Here is a 6,299-nt window from a genome sequence, read left to right on the forward strand (position 1 = left end):
ATTTAATAATTGGTATTATGCTCCAAGGAAGAGTATGATATTATTTCAGCAAAGCTTAAGAAAATGACTTTCTGAGACAAAAAGTTTATACTTTATAGCAAGAGTCTCATTCTAGCTCCATGGGAAGAAACTTCTTTCAACCAAAGATAGTATTTTCAAACTCTCCTGATACTTGGTATAAATACAATTCATTACGCCCACTGAGAAGATAAATGAAAGTTTTGTTTAAATGGGCACATGCCACACAGTCTAAAATTTGAATAAAATTTAAATTATCATTTAAATTTAGGTCCTTGTTTATCTAAAAATTTAGCGAATAATCATGAATTCCATATTCAGTGCTAGGTACTGTGCTAAGCCCTGGAGAAATGGTTGATACTAATACAGACGAGCTCCCTGACCTCATTGAGTTTTCAATCTAGTAGAGAAGGTAAATGATAATACAATTAATTGAAACTGAAATGAGTCCATAAATGAAGAATGAACCTAACCCATTCTGGATGGGTAACTGGTCTAATCTACAAGGCTGTCTCAGGGAATAAAAAGCTGGAAGAGCTGAGAAGGATGTTGGTATATAAAGCTAAATAAGGGTGTAAGGAATTAAGAAGTCGTGAGGCTGAAGAAATTATGAACGGGACAATCTTACAGGCCACTCGGGATATATCAGAACTGTTAATATTGACCAGATGAGCAATGAAAAGTCACTTCAGGGCCTTTAACAGAGGTGCGACATATTCGTATTTGTGATTTCTAAAGACAACACTGGCCGGCTGTGTGCAGACGGGGTTACAAGATGGGTTCCTAGAAACAGTGACCCAGGACTAATTCTAACTCATCTCGTCTCCCCTGTATGCATCCGTCCTTCAGGTATCTCACCTAGAACCACAGTTGCAAATCCCATCTATATGCTAGTGGCTCTAAAATTGCACTTCCAACTCAGACCCTACTGGGCTCCAACTCGTACACCTGCCTATGCACTTATCGTCTCTATCTGATTGGTGCTCAAGCAAAGCTCTTAATTTCCCATATTCCAAAATAAACGTGTTATTTAAGAAGGCACTACTAGTTGTTTAAGCTAAAGGAAGAGAAGTCATTCTTTATTGTTCTCTTTCCTGCACCCTGCCCCACCTCTCATTCTAATTCATAAACAAATTGGCTCCATTTTACCTTCTAAGAGTATTTCAAAGCTACTTTTCTCCATTTCAACCGCCACCACCCTAATCTAAGTGATAATCACCACTCATCTGACTTCCCATATTCCTGACCATTTCTAATATTTTCTTTATATACCAGCCAGAATAAACATTAAAAAACCTAAACCAGATCCTGTCTAAAAGCTTTCAACAATATTCTTCTGCACTTAGAATAATTCGAAATTCCTTACCGTGGTCTTCAAGACCCCAAATATCTCACCCCTGTCTACTCCTATAAATTTATATGATTTTTCCTCTCACTTTTCTCTAACCACCCACCCCTCTTTTATTTTTATTTATTTTTATCTTTTGGGAGAGGCAACCCTTGGTTGACCCCACAGATTGCAAGGACCTCGTCAGTTTACATTCCCTTATTTTTCTAATTTGTATGCCTACAGCACCTGGTCTTCCGAAGTGGTCTCCCATCTAAGTACTAACCAGGCCCGACCCTGCTTAGCATTCGAGATCAGACGGGATCGGGCTTGTTCAGGGTGGTATGGCCGTAGACCCCGCCCCTCTTTTAAATTTCTAGAACCCCTAAAGTCCTTCTTTCCTCTTGGTTTCCAGAGTTTGCTCCCTGCCTGTGATGTTCTTTCGGTCTTTGCCGGTGGTTTCCGTCTCCTTCTCATACCATCCCTTCCCATCACCCTGAATGCTCTCACTTTACTCTTCACGTTTCCTTCTTAACGTGATCAATCAAAGTTTTCAATTAGTTTCCTTTCGAGAAACTATTTTCTTATTCATGGAATGTAAGCACCATTTATCAATTCCACAAATATTTTCTAAGTTCATACTGTTTCTGATATTTTTCAGGGCACTAGAATACAGCAGTGACCTATGTCTCGCCTTTTTGGAGATTACATTTGATTTTAGGTCGTCAGTCAACCAATATCAGAGTGTGACAGGAAAATTCCATTATAATTCCAAATACAACAGATAACAAGGCCTAAATCAGGACGGAAATTGTTCATCTTGCTTAGATTGCTAAGATTCTTTGATAAATCTCTAATGTAAATTTCAGCAATAATCAAAAGGGCTCCAGTGGGCAAAGAATCACCAACGTGGAGACACTGAACATCTGTGGGCATGTTTACATCTTTTATTCTGCTTTTAATCCATAAGATGACGGTGACATTCACCTGTTTTCTTTAGTCACTTTTCCTGTGCATTTATGTAGGTGTCTCCATCTGGAACTTTATTTCAAACCTGCTTTGAATGCCGGCCAGAATTTGCAGAACACTGTGAATCTGTTTTACAGCAAGCTCACAGAGAATGGTGTCCGGGTAGGGAGGGAGAGCCACCAGGGCTTCCACCCAAGTGGAACCCAAACCCACCGAAGGCTCCAGAGGACAAATGAGAAATGCAGTAAGAGTGGACATACAACGAACACAACACAACCTAGCACCACAAATGAAAGAAACTCACATCTCGTTTAACTAGATGAAAGGACAGAACTTTCTAATTTTATGAAGCTATTCACTACAAATTACCTGTTTATAGAGTTGACCTATATAAAACAATTCTACTTTAGAAGATCAAAAAGTTACATTGTGTCACACTGAACCCTAGAATCGTAGACTCATTACAGCATAAAGTATCACAGATGGTGACATCCAAAAATCAAAAGCATGAATTCCCCACACAATGTGCGTGACGAGCTTCCTCTAGATCATGTTCATATGCCTATTGTGCCAAATACTCATTGCTTTTTCATTTAGACATTTAAGACTGTATTTCAGCAAAGCTTAAGAAAATGACTTTCTGAGACAAAAAGTTTATACTTTATAGCAAGAGTCTCATTCTAGCTCCATGGGAAGAAACTTCTTTCAACCAAAGATAGTATTTTCAAACTCTCCTGATACTTGGTATAAATACAATTCACTACGCCCACTGAGAAGATAAATGAAAGTTTTGTTTAAATGGGCACATGCCACACAGTCTAAAATTTGAATAAAATTTAAATTATCATTTAAATTTAGGTCCTTGTTTATCTAAAAATTTAGCGAATAATCATGAATTCCATATTCAGTGCTAGGTACTGTGCTAAGCCCTGGAGAAATGGTGGATACTAATACAGACGAGCTCCCTGACCTCATTGAGTTTTCAATCTAGTAGAGAAGGTAAATGATAATACAATTAATTGAAACTGAAATGAGTCCATAAATGAAGAATGAACCTAACCCATTCTGGATGGGTAACTGGTCTAATCTACAAGGCTGTCTCAGGGAATAAAAAGCTGGAAGAGCTGAGAAGGATGTTGGTATATAAAGCTAAATAAGAGTGTAAGGAATTAAGAAGTCATGAGGCTGAAGAAATTATGAAGGGGAAAATCTTACAGGCCACTCGGGTTATATTAGAACTGTTAATATTGACCAGATGAGCAATGAAAATTCACTTCAGGGCCTTTAACAGAGGTGCGACATATTCGTACTTGTGATTTCTAAAGACAACACTGGCCGGCTGTGTGCAGACGGGGTTACAAGATGGGTTCCTAGAAACAGTGACCCAGGACTCATTCTAGCTCATCTCGTCTCCCCTGTATGCATCCGTCCTTCAGGTATCTCACCTAGAACCACAGTTGCAAATCCCATCTATATGCTAGTGGCTCTAAAATTGCACCTCCAACTCAGACCCTACTGGGCTCCAACTCGTACACCTGCCTATGCACTTATCGTCTCTATCTGATTGGTGCTCAAGCAAAGCTCTTAATTTCCCATATTCCAAAATAAACGTGCTATTTAAGAAGGCACTACTAGTTGTTTAAGCTAAAGGAAGAGAAGTCATTCTTTATTGTTCTCTTTCCTGCACCCTGCCCCACCCCTCATTCTAATTCATAAACAAATTGGCTCCATTTTACCTTCTAAGAGCATTTCAAAACTACTTTTCTCCATTTCAACCACCACCACTCTAATCTAAGTGATAATCACCACTCATCTGACTTTCCCATACTCCTGACCATTTCTAATATTTTCTTTATATACCAGCCAGAATAAACATTAAAAAACCTAAACCAGATCCTGTCTAAAAGCTTTCAGCAATATTCTTCTGCACCTAGAATAATTCGAAATTCCTTACCCTGGTCTTCAAGACCCCAAATATCTCACTCCTGTCTACTCCTATAAATTTATATGATTTTTCCTCTCACTTTTCTCTAACCACCCACCCCTCTTTTATTTTTATTTATTTTTATCTTTTGGGAGAGGCAACCCTTGGTTGACCTCACAGATTGCAAGGACCTCGTCAGTTTACATTCCCTTATTTTTCTAATTTGTATGCCTACAGCACCTGGTCTTCCAAGATGGTCTCCCATCTAAGTACTAACCAGGCCCGACCCTGCTTAGCATTCGAGATCAGACGGGATCGGGCTTGTTCAGGGTGGTATGGCCGTAGACCCCGCCCCTCTTTTAAATTTCTAGAACCCCTAAAGTCCTTCTTTCCTCTTGGTTTCCAGAGTTTGCTCCCTGCCTGTGATGTTCTTTCGGTCTTTGCCGGTGGTTTCCGTCTCCTTCTCATACCATCCCTTCCCATCACCCTGAATGCTCTCACTTTACTCTTCACGTTTCCTTCTTAACGTGATCAATCAAAGTTTTCAATTAGTTTCCTTTCGAGAAACTATTTTCTTATTCATGGAATGTAAGCACCATTTATCAATTCCACAAATATTTTCTAAGTTCATACTGTTTCTGATATTTTTCAGGGCACTAGAATACAGCAGTGACCTATGTCTCGCCTTTTTGGAGATTACATTTGATTTTAGGTCGTCAGTCAACCAATATCAGAGTGTGACAGGAAAATTCCATTATAATTCCAAATACAACAGATAACAAGGCCTAAATCAGGACGGAAATTGTTCATCTTGCTTAGATTGCTAAGATTCTTTGATAAATCTCTAATGTAAATTTCAGCAATAATCAAAAGGGCTCCAGTGGGCAAAGAATCACCAACGTGGAGACACTGAACATCTGTGGGCATGTTTACATCTTTTATTCTGCTTTTAATCCATAAGATGACGGTGACATTCACCTGTTTTCTTTAGTCATTCTTCCTGTGCATTTATGTAGGTGTCTCCTTCTGGAACTTTATTTCAAACCTGCTTTGAATGCCGGCCAGAATTTGCAGAACACTGTGAATCTCTTTTACAGCAAGCTCACAGAGAATGGTGTCCGGGTAGGGAGGGAGAGCCACCAGGGCTTCCACCCATGTGGAACCCAAACCCACCGAAGTCTCCAGAGGACAAATGAGAAATGCAGTAAGAGTGGACATGCAACGAACGCAACACAACCTAGCACCACAAATGAAAGAAACTCACATCTCGTTTAACTAGATGAAAGGACAGAACTTTCTAATTTTATGAAGCTATTCACTACAAATTACCTGTTTATAGAGTTGACCTATATAAAACAATTCTACTTTAGAAGATCAAAAAGTTACATTGTGTCACACTGAACCCTAGAATCGTAGACTCATTACAGCATAAAGTATCACAGATGGTGACATCCAAAAATCAAAAGCATGAATTCCCCACACAATGTGCGTGACGAGCTTCCTCTAGATCATGTTCATATGCCTATTGTGCCAAATACTCATTGCTTTTTCATTTAGACATTTAAGACTGTTAAAAACAAACAAAAAAACCTCTTTCTTGTGTAAGTCAAGTGTCTCTAATCTTTAATATAAATATTTCTTGATATCAATTTTCATTAATGCAAGAACAAAATGACTTGAGCCTCAATCTTTTATACTTGGAAAGTTTAGTTTTCCTCTGATACCCCAGGGATGCTTCCGGAACCCCGTGGTCTCCTGGACCCCGCTCATCCTGGATTCCTGCTCACATCGAATACACCTTCCGGATTCTTTTGCCTTGTATCCACTTCTAACATCATTGTGCCTCAGGTGCTGATGGCATTGCTCACAGTTTGTTCCCCAAAGCACCAACTACTAAAAACTGTTTATGAAAATTTTTATTGCACATTGAAAGGGTCAAAGAAAGAGAGCAATTATTAGACATCACTTCATCTTTAATACTGGGATTTAATTTCTTATTGGCTATTCTTCTCTTTAGCCTCTGGTCTAACACAATCTGTCTCATCCAGTCTAAAAGACCCT

At 39.0% G+C, this 6,299-nt stretch overlaps 2 non-coding genes across 2 annotated transcripts; both read right to left on the bottom strand.

The window, feature by feature from the left end:
• Positions 1–1,582: 1,582 nt before the first annotated feature.
• On the bottom strand, positions 1,583–1,701 carry LOC111739807. Its single transcript, XR_002780381.1, has one exon. It is a non-coding gene; the product is annotated as a 5S ribosomal RNA (ribosomal RNA).
• A 2,765-nt stretch (positions 1,702–4,466) lies between these two features.
• LOC111739820 lies at positions 4,467–4,585 on the bottom strand. Its single transcript, XR_002780383.1, has one exon. It is a non-coding gene; the product is annotated as a 5S ribosomal RNA (ribosomal RNA).
• Between the last annotated feature and the right edge of the window lie 1,714 nt (positions 4,586–6,299).

The sequence above is a fragment of the Pteropus vampyrus genome, unplaced genomic scaffold (genome assembly GCF_000151845.1).
Source record: "Pteropus vampyrus isolate Shadow unplaced genomic scaffold, Pvam_2.0 Scaffold54, whole genome shotgun sequence".
NCBI lineage: Eukaryota > Metazoa > Chordata > Mammalia > Chiroptera > Pteropodidae > Pteropus > Pteropus vampyrus.